The 15,780-nt window shown below is 39.0% G+C and overlaps 2 long non-coding RNA genes across 3 annotated transcripts in view; one reads left to right on the forward strand and one right to left on the reverse strand.

The window, feature by feature from the left end:
• LOC146768587 (uncharacterized) overlaps positions 1–15,780 on the forward strand; it is a 131,312-nt gene that overhangs the window by 36,721 nt on the left and 78,811 nt on the right. The window contains exon 2 of the long non-coding RNA XR_014957991.1: positions 112–175. This is a non-coding gene — a long non-coding RNA (uncharacterized LOC146768587). The remainder of the gene's footprint in view (positions 1–111; positions 176–15,780) is intronic.
• LOC146768588 (uncharacterized) overlaps positions 1–15,780 on the reverse strand; it is a 58,771-nt gene that overhangs the window by 23,689 nt on the left and 19,302 nt on the right. Inside the window, exons 3-5 of one of the 2 annotated variants that reach the window (XR_014957989.1) lie at positions 11,186–11,264; positions 6,858–10,879; positions 635–5,105 (exon numbers count right to left, since the gene is read on the reverse strand). The exons of the other annotated variant lie outside the window; for it this stretch is intronic. This is a non-coding gene — a long non-coding RNA (uncharacterized LOC146768588). Of the gene's footprint in view, positions 1–634; positions 5,106–6,857; positions 10,880–11,185; positions 11,265–15,780 lie in introns of those variants that run through there. 2 annotated transcript variants of the gene reach the window in all.

Below are 15,780 nucleotides of genomic sequence, written 5' to 3' on the forward strand. Positions count from 1 at the left end.
GGGACAGAAGTAATGGAAAAACCATATTGGGTTTAGTGGCACACACTATCCACCATGAACATGTAGCATACAGAGTCACACCTGAATGAACTTTGTTCCCTCTCTCTGCAGGACACCCTGACTCAGCCCCTAAGGCTGGCCAGATTTCTTTTGTGAAATGTCTATCTTGAAGCTGGTAAGTTTATCTGATTTAGTTCTCTTTGTGTAGCCCAAATACACTTTTTGCTTGAAAACTGAGGGGTTCTCCCTTTTTTGGGGGAGATTTTTTTCTCTAGGTGAATAAAATGGTTTTTTTTTTTTCTGGGAACTATTTCCAAAGAGAGTTTCACTTCAACTGGTTACAGGAAAATATTTCCTTTCAAGTCTGTCTGAATCCTTCCAGTGAACAACTCTATGTTTTCTTGTTGAAGTGAACAGTTTTGTAGGGTCTCAAGTCTGTCCATCTAAACAATCTTTATCTTGGAGAAATGTAAGGTGCTCTTTACTCATATGACCAGTTGCCTTCTGATTTGGGGATTTTTGGGGGTTTTTGGTTGATTTGTTTGTTTGTTTGTTTGTTTGTTTTGTTTTGTTTTTTTTTTTGTTTGGTTTGGTTGGATTTTTTTTTTTTTTTTTTTTTTTTGTTCTGTAAGAAGGGGACAGAATCAGCATAAAATATGTATCTGAATTGTTTGAATCTGAACAGAAGGTTCTTTGGAAAATACCTGGCTGTCTTCCTGTATTGCTCTTCAACGATTCATTTCTTCACCTAAGATGGTCAGTTACCAAATTTAAGTATTTATGGCATGATTATAAAATGTACAGAAGGTTTACTTTTCCCTGTACCTTCCATGAAGAGCTTAAGAAGTTTTGGAAATTTAAAATCTAGACTGGCAAAACTGGACAGATAAAATTAATGCACAGAGGAGTTTTGTTTGTTTGTTTGTTTGGGTTTTATGTTGGGGCTTGTGCCACGAGTGCTTTTCCCAACATTATGGAGGGAAATGATGTTTGAGTCAGTCAGTATTCAAAGACTGTCTTAAGAAAGATGTCAGAGTTTGAGATGCTGACATCTGGTCATCATTAAGCATCACTGTTCACACATGATATTTTACTTAGATTGAACCAGGAGGCAGACAGTAATTTATATCCTGCAGACAGTGGGAAAAAGTCTGGTAAAATGTGTAAGTGATCATGAATAGAAGTCTCTAGCAGGTTCAGCTGTGGGGTAAGGTATGTGAGGAAACAGATTTTGAAAAGGAAATCACACTTTGGTGATTTTCCTGGCTTAGAATGAGGCTCCACCTCAGCTCATCAGAGGAGAAGTGGTGTTAAGGTACCTTTCCCACAGAATGTTGGCCTGTATGCAAAGTAATTTTTCAATACAAATTCTGAGCTCCTTTGGAGTTTTCTGTTATTTTTACATCTATTTCTAGGAAATTTTCTGGGGGAAATACTTACAGCATTATTTCATTCAATTTCAGTTGGCAATGTGAAATGTTAGATTAATAGATGTCAGGCAGTCAATCAAATATCCCAAAAGTTTGCCAGAGTACTTCCTTAATTTTGCCAAAGATTAAAATGTCATCACTGCCACTAGGGACATTGGGCATGCTCTAAATTATTCTATGGATTATACTTTTAAAACTTTCAGCAGCTACATTTCAAACTTTCATTTCTTGTACTCAGTATTTCAAAACTTTATGAATTTTCTTCCTGAACTCAGGTTAATAACTGATCAAAGACTGCTAATTTAGCAGACCTCCACTTCAGAAATCCTATTTTAAACTTTAATTCCTTGTACCTATACCTTTATAGTTTTTCATACCTTTACAGTCTTCAAGAGCTTTCTAAATTTGTACAAAGTTCAGGAAAGTCTCTGATACTGAAGGAGAGAAGGATTAAACAGTGAGACGGATAAAGTGATCTTGTGGGATCAAAGAGGTGGGTGACATTGAAACTGAAAATGTTTCAAAATTCTGAAAAGGGAAAGGGAAAGGGAAAGGGAAAGGGAAAGGGAAAGGGAAAGGGAAAGGGAAAGGGAAAGGGAAAGGGAAAGGGAAAGGGAAAGGGAAAGGGAAAGGGAAAGGGAAAGGGAAAGGGAAAGGGTCCCACTATTATCTTTCAGTATGAAGATGGTTATGGAAGTATAACAAGGCAGGAGAGGGAGCAAATTAAGGCATTTTTGTTTTCAGGTCTAAGAAATTTCAGTGCAAGCTGTAATGTCTCCACAAAACTGTTCTCTACCCACCTATCTTTTTGCTTCTGTGCACACCTGGCATGAAGGAACATTCTTGTATAGAGGTTTTTGTGAGTTTTGCTTTACTTCCTTTCCAGAGAAGCAGTTTGTAGCTTTCATAATTTCAGCTAAGCACTGAATAAAGCCTTCAAAATTTGTCCCCATATATATTACAGAGGGAAAACACTCAAATGCCTCAGTATCTGATCAGTGTACCTATTTCATTGTCTTTACTCATAAACTGTGTCCTAATTTCATTCAAACCTGGGCTTTTGGGGAGAATTATCTGGGGAGAAATATGCTTAATCATATTAAGGCAAAATAGGCATGGAAATGGATTTTGTTGCACCTCTCAGGGTTTCCTCTGTCACTCTGAGAGCTGGATAACATCTTGCTGAGGTTGTGAACATAAGGACTGTCCTCCAGCTGGGATACACACATGAAGCAATTCTCTTTCCAGCGATCTTCTCTGCGTGCACAGACACAGCAGATGCGGACAGCTACAACCATAGACCATCACTTGCAGAACAAACCCAAGGCAAAAAGGTCTTTCTGGATATTGTGCTGCTGAAAACCTACCACTAAGAACCCCAAATATACCCAACATAACAAAGATAAACAAACAAACAATACCAGCTCTGGTGAGATTTCTGCGTTGAAGAAAGACTGGGGTTTAATGTGTTTTTGTAAAATAATCATGGTCATTATAATTAATATTGCCTTCTAACAGAAGCAGCAACTAGAAGAACACCAAACACTTACAAACAGCCCATATGTAAAGAACTGAAGGATATTAATATTACAGACTTTTTTGTTTCTGTGGTACTGGGCAATTTTATTTTCACTTTGAGTTTTTATCTCATTCACTGTCAAAATTAGCACATTTTCACTTGAAGAAACCAAGACACTTTGAGGCAAAAATGATGTTAAAAAGATCACCTTAATAGTTAATGGTTGAAACTTTACTTGGAGAATAAAGGTTGCTTCCAAAAATGAAATTATTAATGTGAGATATTCCAAATAAAAGCAAACTCTGATAAAAAAAAATATTTTATGATGGAATTGTGGATTTTTAAACTTTAGTTTTCACTTTGAAACAGTTTTCTTCTAATCTATATTCAAATTCACTACATGACTGTCAGCTCTTCATGTGTCTTCATCCTGTATTTCCATTCCTCATCTAAGCATGAATATTTACAAGGTTAATCTTCAGTACAAAGAACATGCAAAAATTTTTTTTCAAGTATCAAGAAAATGTAGATAAGCCATGGTACTCCAGCAAAAACTATTAACTTTTAGCATCCTTAGCACTGATGAGCTCTAAGGTAATTGAGATCAGTTAATGTCTCACTGGGACAATAACCTTTTTTTTTTTTTTTCAAAGTCTATCATCAAAACTTCTGTCTGCAGTGAGAACTCCAGGAACTGAATGGGATTCCATCTCACCTTCTGCAGGCTGCTGAACATATTTCTTATAATTTTAAATTTAAACCTCTCTGGGATAGTCTCATTAAAATATAGCATTTCATTGGCTGCATAAGGGAGTAACAAAGCTGTTACCCCTTTCTGGTCAATTATATCGATTGCAATCCTGACATTTTCAAATGTATTTCTCCATTTACTCCAATTATACTAAGCAGATTGTTAAGAAGATTGTCTTGGACTTCGAAAGACATGCAATGAACCAGCTCACTTGTACTTGTGTCAAAGTTAATTAATTTTTCTAAATCTAAAATGACCAGGGATGCATTCTGCTTTCTGTTTTGAATTAAAATCACTTTTTCACCACCATGTTATTCTGAGTTTGTATTGATTTTAGGTTCAAAGAGCATTAAATTCAATTCTAAATTTTCTTTTAACCTGTAGAGAACATGGAGGCAACAGAAGCTCTGCTTAGAAATTTCCCCAAGGGGCTCATCCAAAGCTTAACAAAACATTTTCAGTAACTTAATTTCACTTGACGTCTTTGAAGAACTTTCTCTTTTATCCGTCAGGGTCAATTTTTTGGGAATGCTTTTATTCAAATGCAAAACATCCCAAAATAATAGTAGTCTTCTTTTAGCTGGAATTATTTGAATATTTGCAAATGCCCAAAAGCAAAAACAACAACAAAAAAAAAACCCACACGAAGTAGGTATTTTAGAGTAATTTTTATTTAAAATAAAATAAATCTGTGGTGGGTTAGCCTTGGCTGACAGCCAAAATCCCACCCAGCTGCTCAGATACTTCACTCAGATGGGAAGAAAATAAGAAGAAAATAGAAAAAAAAAAAAAAAAGAAGAAGAAAATAGGAAAAAGGGGACGAAAATAGGAAAACAAGAATAAGACAGTTCATGTGTTCAGATAAGAACAGGGACATCAATTACCTTTGTGTCAACCATGGAATAGATTGTCAATTACAGTAAGTATTAATTGCCGATGCAGGTACTAGTAAACAAAAATAATGTGCATACAAATTTGAAAATAACAATTCCCCTCCTTTTCCCAGGGTCAGCTTCCCCTGTTCTCCCCAGACTCCTCCACCTGAGCAGTGCAGGCAGGCCAGAGGGTCACAGGCTGAAATCAGCTGTTTCTCCCTGAGGTTTTCTCCTTCTCACATCTTTGCCCTGCTCCAGCATGGGCTCTCCAGGGTGGCAGCTCCCTTGGGAATGGCCATCTGCATGGGCTGAAGTGGGTGCCTTGTCTGGGGCTAGGTACAACCTCCTCTTCTTCCTCCTGCTGCTGCTCTTCTGACCTCTCCTCTTCTGTTTCTGGCCCTTTGTGTTTTCTGTCTCTGTTTGGCACTGTCAGCCCCTTCTCACAGTGGGTCAGTTGGGGTTGTCTGGAATCAGCTGTGCTGGGCATGGAGCAGCTCCAGCCAGTCCTCACAGAGACCCCTCCTTGGCACCTGCACCCAACACAAATTCAAAGGAAATATTTCAATCAAACCTTAACGCCTGCCTGGTTATTCAGGATTTGGCTCCTATGGTGTCTGTGCACCTTCAGGTAATTCCAGTGAAGGGCACCTGTAGCTGAAGGGGTGTGGAGGAGCCAGGACAGTCACCCTGCCAGGCTGTACTGGGGGCATGTCTTTTAGGGAGCAAATTTAGAGATCTCTCCATGGTCTGCCATGGATCACACTGTGGCACAGGCTCAGAGTATCCAGTCCAGGTTCTTTGCAGGCCCAGAGTGCCCAACCCTGGCATCCCTGGCCCAGGCCAAGCCCTGGCACAGGTCTGGAGCAGGGCTGAGCTGGTCTGAGCAGCTGCATGCCCGAGCAGGACATGGGCATGGACACAGTCATGGATGTGGGCATGGCACAGGCACAGAATGTCTGTCCACACCAGCTGCTTTGCTGTTGTGCTGCACCTCTGGCCATCCACAGATGTTTCCTACTCTTCTGAGAGCAAGAAACGTGCCACTGTTTGATTTGGGATCTGTCAGCTACCCGGAGAATTCTGGCCAGTGTGCTACGATGCCTGCTTGCTGGACTAGATGCAACGAGCTCAACAGTATCAATCTAAAACCCAGTGAGGCAGAAGCCATATGACCAAAAAAAGATAAAAAATGCGAGTAGGTTTGACGCAGTAATTACCTCTGTGATAGCTCTTTCTAGGTAAGGTGAATTGATGATGACAACTCAGTGAATTTTGCCTTTCTAATAATGTTTTCTGAACAAAATTCATCACAGCTGTCAATCAGGTCATTTTCCCCTCGAACTAAATTAGCACCATTTACTTTAACAGTGTCTTTTGTAAAATGCTGAAAGGTGAACTATATTTTAATTCAACCTTGAGAATATTCTGGTGTGTTAAAAGTTCTAATATTTGTGTAATTTTATTTTTTTAAAAAAGTGTTCTACATATGAGCTTCCCTTTCTCAACCTGATCCTAGTCTGAAGACCAAAACCGAGCAAGCATTTTTATTCTTTTTACTTTACAATTATAAGTGAATATTTTTCCTTTGATAACAGTTCCATAGATTTAATTTTAATTTTTCTGTGTAGCTGTAGATGTTGTCTGCTTCATATAGTACTTTCCATACTTGGATATTTTGTTTTATTAGAACAGCAAATGCCTTTTGAAATAACACTTGTGTCTCTCCTGCACTGTCAATAAAATGCTGTAAGACTGAGTGATGCATAGGACCTTGCATAGACTTGTTACCACTACAGGCAGTTTTGCAAAGGAGCTATGGCAACATAAAGCTGAGTATTTCAAAGGTAGTTCTCAGAAAAATTACTTTTCTTCTTGAAATAGGAGCTACAAAACATAGTGTGCTAAAGCAGGGTATGCTAGGAAGTGGTCAATGAGTTCAAGGATGATTTTAAATTCCAATTCATCATGAAGGTTTAAATATTTTCATGGAAAGAGTGAAAACTCAGATTCCCTTTCCTATTCTAAGAACTTAATTTATCTAATAATATTCATAGTTTCTGCTTCAGGCAAAGACTCTACTACTACCCTGTGTTTCGTCTTTCAGTGCCCTGATCCCTTGGCTGAGGACTCATGATCCCTAAGGAGCAGGGAGAAGCATTTTTGGGAGTACTGTGCCTACTGTTCTCCACCTGCCTGTCCCACAGCCCATGAGCTGGGTTTGACACTAAACTATGAAAGTTGGCAAATTTTCTGTGTCACAGGTCAGACCCTCTCAGACTTACCTATAATCTACGCCAAGGGATTCTCTGAAATGTATGTGGGCTCCAGACCTAGAAATGCAACAGAGGCTTTCAGTGTAGAAAGGCACAGCTTTGAGAAAGTGAAAACAGAAAGTAAGCACTTGCTTACATTACTAGGTTTATAATAGATCAATAACCTTGAATTTAATTTCTTTATTATTATTTTAAGCACTTAAGGTTTTCTCAGGTCTGTTATTTTTTCCTTTTACTAATATCAGGTGATCTGATCCCACAAAACAAACTGAACCATTATGATGAGGTGTGCATACAGTAGGTTTAACCAAGTTCTCAAGTCTTCTGTGTCTGCCACATTCTTCCAGAGCCATCCACATGCATAGATGATGGGGTTTATTAACTTGAGAGTGAATCAAAACCTGAGATTCCCTTGTCTTCATGCACAGATGCAGACACCTGTGACCCACTGGAGCAATGTGGTGAGCCCAGGTAGGATTTAGCAGTAGCACTGTGTTTCCTCCAGGTTCACATCTGGAGCCTGCTCAGCACGTCACAAACTGAGTCACTTAGGGATTGAAATGGTGATGGTGTCATCACTACCTGCTAGTGAAGGATAAAAAAGACGCCCATAGGTCAAAGATGGTTGCAAGTTGCTCCATGTGGCCGCTGCCTCCTGTGAGACAGGGAGAGGAGCAGCTGCAGAGCTTTCCCTGTGCTCACTCCAGCTGCACCCACAGGCAGGATCCATTCTGGGTGCAGCTGGGGAGCAGAAGCATCTGCTGGCACAAGGACAAGCAAACCAGATAGTGGCTGGTGGAAGAGAAGAGTGAGGCAGCTTGCTACCATGGTGCTAGGACAGGGATCTGCTGCCTGGTTGTTGGAATCTGAGGTATTGATGATTCTGAGATTGTAGAAAGTCTCTGTCTTTCTGCCCCCTGCCAAAGCAGAAGCCATAATTGGTCTGTGCTGGTTCCAAGGTTGTTTATTCTGTTTATCTCTCACATGTTCTGCTGCCCTGCCCAGCTCTGTCCTGCAGGGCAGCGTGTGGGGCTCTGCCCTCAGTGGGATGTTACAAACATTAAATACCAGAAACTCCCTGGGCTGGATTTACAAGAACGTGCCAATATCTGTCACCTACGTTGGACAGTGTGTCCCCAGCCTGAACCAACAGAAAAATGCCAACACCACAGTGAAACATGGAGGGCATGAAGAAGGAGAAAAAGGACAAGACACACCCAATTTCCTCCATCTTGTCCCCTTTGGACCCCTCATCTAGAATCCTAAAATTTTACTTTTGCACCTGTGCCACACTTAATTATTACTTATATCAAACACTCAGAGCTTGTAATTCATCCTGTAAGATTGAAAACTCTTCTCCATGGACAGAGATCACAGACAGTGTCTCTGGGGGCTCTGTCCAGGGGGGTTCCTGACCCCCTGCCAGGGTCCCAGACCTGCCAGGACAGCCAGAGGGAAGCCCTGGACTCCCACACCTGGTCCAGGTGTTTGAGGGTGTGCAGGGAGCCAGGAGGAGCAGCTGTTTGCCCCTCACAGGCAGGCAGGGCTCTGTGCTCCTGTGAACAGGATCAGGCACCCTTGTGGGAGGGGAGGAAAGGCACAGGCAGGGAGAGGCAGGGCTCTCTGCAGCAACAGGAGGAAGGAGTCCCACGGGCACACTTGGCACCAGCTGCAGGCTGGACCACCCTGGGCCCTATAAATTCTTGGTTTACTGAGCTGCACAGCCTCCATCCTCAGGGGTCTGAGCTCTTCATTAAACCTCAGCTTAACCACTCTGGCCTCATCTGAGCTTTACATAACTGCTTGTGTGATTAAGAAAATTTGGTCAAGTCTCAGAGGTATCAAATAAACCTGAAAGTACTTTAAATCTGTTACTTAAGAAGGCTCTTCTTTCTGGTCTCTTGGTTAGGAAAAATAATGTATAAATAAAATGTCTTTTTTTTTCCTTTGTGAACAGTCAGATTTTATTCCACACCACTTTATCCACCATTTAATGAAACTTTTCATCAGACATACAAATTGGATAATGTCAGGCCTCCCTTTAAAAACTGAAATAAATGAGTGAGCCTTTGCTAGTGAGCAAACACTAGCAAACCTTTTCAATCAGCTTCTGTGGAGAAGCAGTTTTCAACATTAGGAACTGGATACCTCCCATTAACATGACTTAATGCAGCTGTGAAATGGTGCCAAACTTATGTAATACAATTATTATGTGGCAGCATCATGTAAAATAAACCAGGGCTGCCACTGTAAGCTCTCATTTGTAACTATTCTAGTTTTAAAAGCTGATGAAGAACATCAGGCAATACTGTGGTAAAAGGTAGATCTGGGAAAGCTCAAGGAGTCCCATGAGGATAAATAAAAAATTGCAGTACAAGACATCATATCAAATTTACAGCCTGTAGCATTTCTGTGTTGGTTCTTACTTTCCTAGAGAAAAATGGCAAAACATTCTTTTTCTCTGCAATTAAATAAACATGAATTCTCAATATCTGCTTGCCAGAAATCAGGCTGCAGAAACTTATTGTAGTGTCTTGATGACTATTCTGATTAAAACAATGAACAAAAGCTTGTTGATTTAAATAAGATAAACTTTCTATTGGTCTAATCCTCTGTGCAAGGAGGAAAAAAACAGAGAAGGTATTTTTTAAATTATGGTGTGTTTTTCTTATGAAATCCAGGAGTCCAGAAACTACATGTGTAAACAGATGATTCAGAACAAACTCACCTGATTGTGACTTTAAACAAAGATATGTGAATCCAGCCAGGAGTTCAGAAATTATGTTTTAGACTACTGTAATTGTGTTAATCCACAGGATCTTTACCATGCAGGTCATTCCAAAGGCATTGACTAAGCTATGCAATGCTAAAATTTAAAGATATTAATTTATTTCCCACACATTAAAGTAATAAAAAAGACATACTCCTTCCCTTCCTGTTAGCTCATTTAAGATTTTATTATTTGTGACCATAATTTGGAAGCATTGCTTAGGGCAGATCCCTGCTGCTGAAACTAATCTTAATCCATAACTGAGTGAAGTTTCAGCAGCTTTGTTCCTCCTTTCATTGTTTTCTGTGTCTTTCCTTGTAGACCTTGTGTCTACACTCTCTTAACTACCAAATATCACTTAAAAAGACAGATGAACTAATACTTGCAACTTTTTGTTTTGATTTTCTTCCTTTTTTTGGTCCCTATTAAATAACACTGCTATCCAGAGAAAGTATAATTTCATTCTGTGGTTTTATAACTCATTATTAAGATATTTAGAGCATTCCTCTTTCAAGACAGCATTTTCTCTCACTGAAACCTTTCACTGCTTTACTGGAGAAGTTCTTCACAGCACACTGTTTTCACTGCCCTTGTATATTAAGAGGTAGAGATGTGAGAAAAAGTCATCTTGTCTTGAAATGTTGTATCCTGGAACTTAATATTTTGCTCTTTTTCTACCCCCACTGTAGGATGAGCAAGATCACTTTGCTGTTAAACTTGGCAAATTCTTACATGACCCACTTAATTTTCAGGACACAATACAGGGATCTCCAGGGGTCAAAACCTGGGTAGCTCCTTTGTTGGGGCCAGATTGTTTCTGGAGCAGTGCTATATTCCTAAAAAGACCACACAACTTTTAGCTGAAAGGCAAAGGTGCTGGCTGTGGAGTTCTTTCTGCAGTCAGGCTGTCAAAAAAGGCTCTTTGTGCAAACCCTTGTGATTGAGCAGAGGTGATCTCATGGTTTGCTGCCAGGTCCTTTTCCACCACCCCCTGAGGCTGTGGAGTCCTGCCAGTCAACTTTTGCCATTTACAGACCACTGTGTGAGTCACTTCACTCCCTAAATAACTGGAACAGGATGCAGATTGATTTCTGCTACAGTACTGAGCTCCTGCAAGGAATGAAGCACAGCAACCTGGGCAGGGACAGGGATTTTTTAATGGATAGGCGAAAGAAAAACTGGAGTTGAAGGAAGCTCACATCAGCATGGGACCTTTCACAATTGTTTGTGACAGAATTTAGGTGCTAATTTTCTCCTTTATCTGCTCAAAAAGAAGAAAAAAAGAAAAATATAAAAGAAGAAAAGAAAAAAAGAAGAAAAGAGAAAAAAGAAAAAATAAAAGAAAAAAGAAAAAATAAGAAATCTGAACATCCCCCTCTCCCGACTAAAAAACCCCAAACAACACCTCACCAAACACCCTCCCCCACCAAAAAAAAAAAAAAAAAAAAAAAAAAAATACCCACAATGAGGAATTTGAGCTTTAATTCTCTGTAAGGACTCTTGAAGCAAAAAGTCTGTTATATGTTTAGACAAAATTAAAATGAGATGCAGAAAAAGGGAGAGTTACCATGGAATTATGTTTGCTGTTTCATCACCATCACCTGGTTGCATTTATTTTCCCATTTGAAGTCCATAGTGTATAAGTTCTGTAAAGATCAATTATTACAATAACTTCTCTACTTTAATTATCTTTGGTTTACATATTTGCATTTTTGTGAAATTTTACTATAATTATTTCCTGCAATCTGGCAACTTCTCACCACCCCAGCTGCACAGTTGCTGAAGATTCAAATTTGACAGGAAACCTGGCAGTTAATTTTGTCTACAGGGTGTCCTAAGTTGCCATAGAAATGGTGAGACTTCTGGCCCTTAATATTTCACTGAAAATCCCATGATGGTGATGATATGAGCACAGGGAACTGTGTTGTTCCAATGATCCCTAAAAGCTGGAATGCTCCCAAGGGCCAAGGGCAGCCAGGTGCATCTTAGAATTTGTCAGGAAACACTGGTAGGTGTTGACTCACAAGTTTTGGTGGCTTCTATTTCTGGTATTTGTAAGAAAAAACAGTTGTCCTTCAGACATGAGACTTCTCTAGGCATAGAGGAAATGTAATGCAGTTAAATCTCAGAACAAATAAATTTTAGAAACCCTTGCTGGTTTAGTGGAATAAACTTCTGAAATTCTGAACTATGGAAGTTTGTTTAGAAGATACAGGAATTGGTACTTCTTTTTTAGAATACTCTTTTATTACTTTTCAAATCTTAATTCACAAAACACACTCCTGGTCATACTCACTGCACTATGTTTGTGCTAATCAAAATAAAATAGTGGGGGCTATGTTGCATATATGCTGCAGTTGAAGGAAAATCAAAATTGTTACTGTATACTGAGAATTTGGACGCTCAGAACAACTTTGTCACAAAGTTTTGAAAAAAAGACTTTTATGTAGTAGAATATATGTAGCATATATTCTACTTACTTACTGTTCAGAGGTAAATTTTGTTGTAGAAGATATATCAGTTTAAGTATTTGTTATTGATAAGGGAAAATCTATGGTATTTATAAGGTTATATTTGACTTAAATTTTGTTTTGGCAAACAACATGGGAAGTGCCTCAGTTTTCAAACTGCTCTCCAAGGTGACAAGCTGGAGACATTCTTTACCCAGTCTCTTGGTTCACATCCATGGACACAACTTAATTAAAAAAATTTAGATTAATGTTCTACCATAGATCTTTGACAGACCATCCGTGGACCAAGCTACACCTGCTGTGTTTCCATTTGCTCTTAGGCTGTTTGATTATCTAAGTGAACTTCAAAAAATACACCTGATTTCTCCCATTTCCATGTCTAGCACTCCTTGAATGGTGACTTTAAAATACAATTAGTTCTTGGGAGACCTCCTAGACTCTAATGCTTTACAACAGCTGTGGACTCAATCTTGACAAACTTTATGTGGAAGTACAAGTTTGGTGTAATGATCACACAGAGGCAAATACAAATAATTGACAGAAAACAATGGGCCAAACTATGTTTTTACATGGAAGTCTCCCAGCCCAAAACACACACTTTGAAATCAATATTTTTATTATGAATTTACTGATTGTTCCACAGCTAGCCTGATACAAAAATTTAGGATTGGGATTTCATAGGGTTTATATGTTGTATCACTTGCCATACAATAAAGTTTAGCCATCTCTTCTTAAGCAATAAGAGTAAGAAATCAGAACAGGTAAATCAAGCCTCTAAATATTCAAAACTAAAGCTTATCTGTAAACACTCTAAACAACTAGATTGAGAAGGAAGCATTGGCATAATTATTACAAAAAGAATGGCATGCACAACTAAGTCTTTAAATAACTGCAGGAAGAATGTTATCCACAACTAATACTTTAAAGCTCCTTTGTAATCCAGATTTTTTATTGTCAGGATAATTTAAGAGAATAAAATTGATATTTATCTATTCAACAAAGAAATGTCAGACTTGATACCTCATCCTTTTGTAATACATACTACATTGCTTCTGCAAATGTTTTCATACAATAATATCAGAAACCAAATTAAGAAAAATTGAATTCTAGATCAATATAAATTGTATTTGCAAGATATGATTTAACAGATTAGAAATGCAGTTAAAAGACTGTTACAGAACAATGATAAATCCAGGAGGACAAAACCCAGTTTCCATTAAATGAGGAATTGCTACATGAGGTAGATAAAGATTTGGAAGTTAAAATCATGCATCGATAACTGAACAGGCCTTGGACCTGTCAATGTTTGGATAGAAGAGCTGTAAGAAATGCCCATTTGCTGCAGGAAATTTAAGTCACTGACCCTCTGAGACACCACTAGAACAAAGTCACACCACTGGGTTAGGGAGGATGCCATGGAGCTGTGATTTGTCAGCATTCACAGATGTTATTGAAAATACTATTGATTTGTGTGCTGGGTTTATTTTTCTTCAGCAGCCAAGTGTGTTAATTCTGGTTTCCTGCATAATATCAAACAGTTAGTTATATTGAAGGCTATATAAAATAAAAGATGTGACTCATTTTATCCTAAAATATTGACTTTTTTCTGCCTTATTTGAAAATTGTTATTGTCAAGTCAAATCAAGTTAGGCAGACTGATCTTATCGCTCCTTTAAGAAAAATTTTTCGTACATTTTCTGCACAAAGAAAAGCAAAGTTGTTCCAATGCTTTTTTTAATATATAAAAGGAAAATAGAATATTTTTAAAACTGTAGCATTCTTGTCATATGGAATTAGAAGCTAGATAGAAGAATAGAGTGGCTTTCATCAGAGATTTGCCTTACATGTAAAAGTCTCCTCAAACTTGATACCTCTTTGGAAATCATTGTGCATGCTTGTTAAATGTTATAACAGTGACATATTCCCAAAAGTTGCCATCTATCCTGGCAGTGCTCCTGCTGGGGCCAAGAATGACTTTGGATTGTCTCCTAAGACACTTCAGTCATACCCAATGCAACCAATGTCTGAAATTTGAGTCTGTTCTGGTGGTCTCAGTGACATCCTGGTAAGGATCAAGGAAACCTCCCAGATCCAAATGCAGGGAAGATCAAGTCTAGGTCAAACAGGGAGAGAGAGAGATGGCAATGGCAGTCCTGTGTGGAAAGGGCTGTGATTTAAAGGGAGCAATGGGAGAGGAGTGGGGGCTTGCAAGGCTGCTCATGATGGGACAAAGCCCAAGACACGAGCACAGTGAGATGTGATAAAGTCCCAAAGGGAAAGTCTGGGACTGGAGGCTACAAAGAGCATGGGGAAGGGAAGAGCAAGAGAGAAAGTGAATGAGAAAGCAGAGATGGAAAGTGCCTTATGAAATAAGTTTATTGTGTGACCTCAAGGTCAGGAAACCTCCACACACTGAATCAGTTCCTGCAGCTTTAATGAACTCAATACTGGAGGGGAGACCATAAGCACCAAATCTAATCTTAGCCTCTTTGTTTCAGAGCCTGGCACTCTAATCCCGTTGGGATAGCTGCACCATCATTTACACAGATCTGCCTTTCTTCCCCTAAGACCTCCTCTCAGAGGCTGACCTACCTCTTTCCTGGTCTTGAATGATTCATCCTCCCCAGGAATTTTTCTACTTTTTGTCCATAAATCTCCCAACAGACCCAGCTCCAAGTCATATGTTCCATCTCACAACCTTTACGCTCTTTGTATTTATCTGTGAAAACAGTGCTGCTGCTGGAACAGGCAACTCTTGGATAGCCATACAACTCCTTGTGGCTTTATATTCAAACCAGTCTATTTTGCTGTGGACCAGAAAACTCAAAACACACAAAAATCTATCAAAAAATGACCACTAGCAAATGCATATAAATTCTCCTTAAAAGCAACACAGATAAATGTTCCTTTAAAGGCAGAAGGAGTAGCTGTAAACTACTCAAAGCACCTTCCAGAATTTAAGCATTTAACTAACTACTACCTGCTGTAAATTCTTACTCAGGTAGCATATTCCCTTTAGAAAGCCAGACAGATGGAACAAACTGATGGCAATTTTCTTTTCTTTTCTTTCTTTTTTTTTTTTTTCTTTTTCTTTTTTCATGTCTGAGGAGAAGGGAAAACACACAGAGAAAAAGGCAAAAATTCTAGACTGGTTATGGCTGTTTAGGCAAGAAGTACAAATAATAAGACACAGAAATGGGAATTCCATTTCTCAATTTTGAGCAGAATTGTGAGCAAGCCCACTGACTTCTCTACACATCTTTTTCTCTACCAACATTGTTTTTTCTGCCTTTGTTTAGCTGTGTGGAAAGCAGAGATGTACTTGGGGGATGTGCTGGGATGCATTTGTAAGTAGATATCTTGTATATGTCTGAAACAAAGCTCACTCTCAGCCTGTGGTGCCAACCTCTCCCTGCTTGTGTTGCCTGAGATTTAAGAAGGAACTTAGCAGCAAACTTTGGAAACATTTACAGCAACTTCATGGAAGTGAATAAAAAAATCACTTCTGATAATCTTGCAGAAGAGGTGAGGACTGATGGCACAGGAAAAAAAAAAAAATAAGACTGCAGGAGTTACTTTACTTGGCAAATGGGTACCCTTCAATCAAAACGTGTCTCATTCTGTCTCACCAAATGTCAGATAACTGACTGAGAAGTACAAGTGAAACCTAGAGAATGGAGCAGTTTGCCTC

This window comes from Lonchura striata, chromosome 1 (assembly GCF_050655825.1).
Source record: "Lonchura striata isolate lonStrDom1 chromosome 1, ASM5065582v1, whole genome shotgun sequence".
Classification (NCBI taxonomy): Eukaryota; Metazoa; Chordata; class Aves; order Passeriformes; family Estrildidae; genus Lonchura; species Lonchura striata.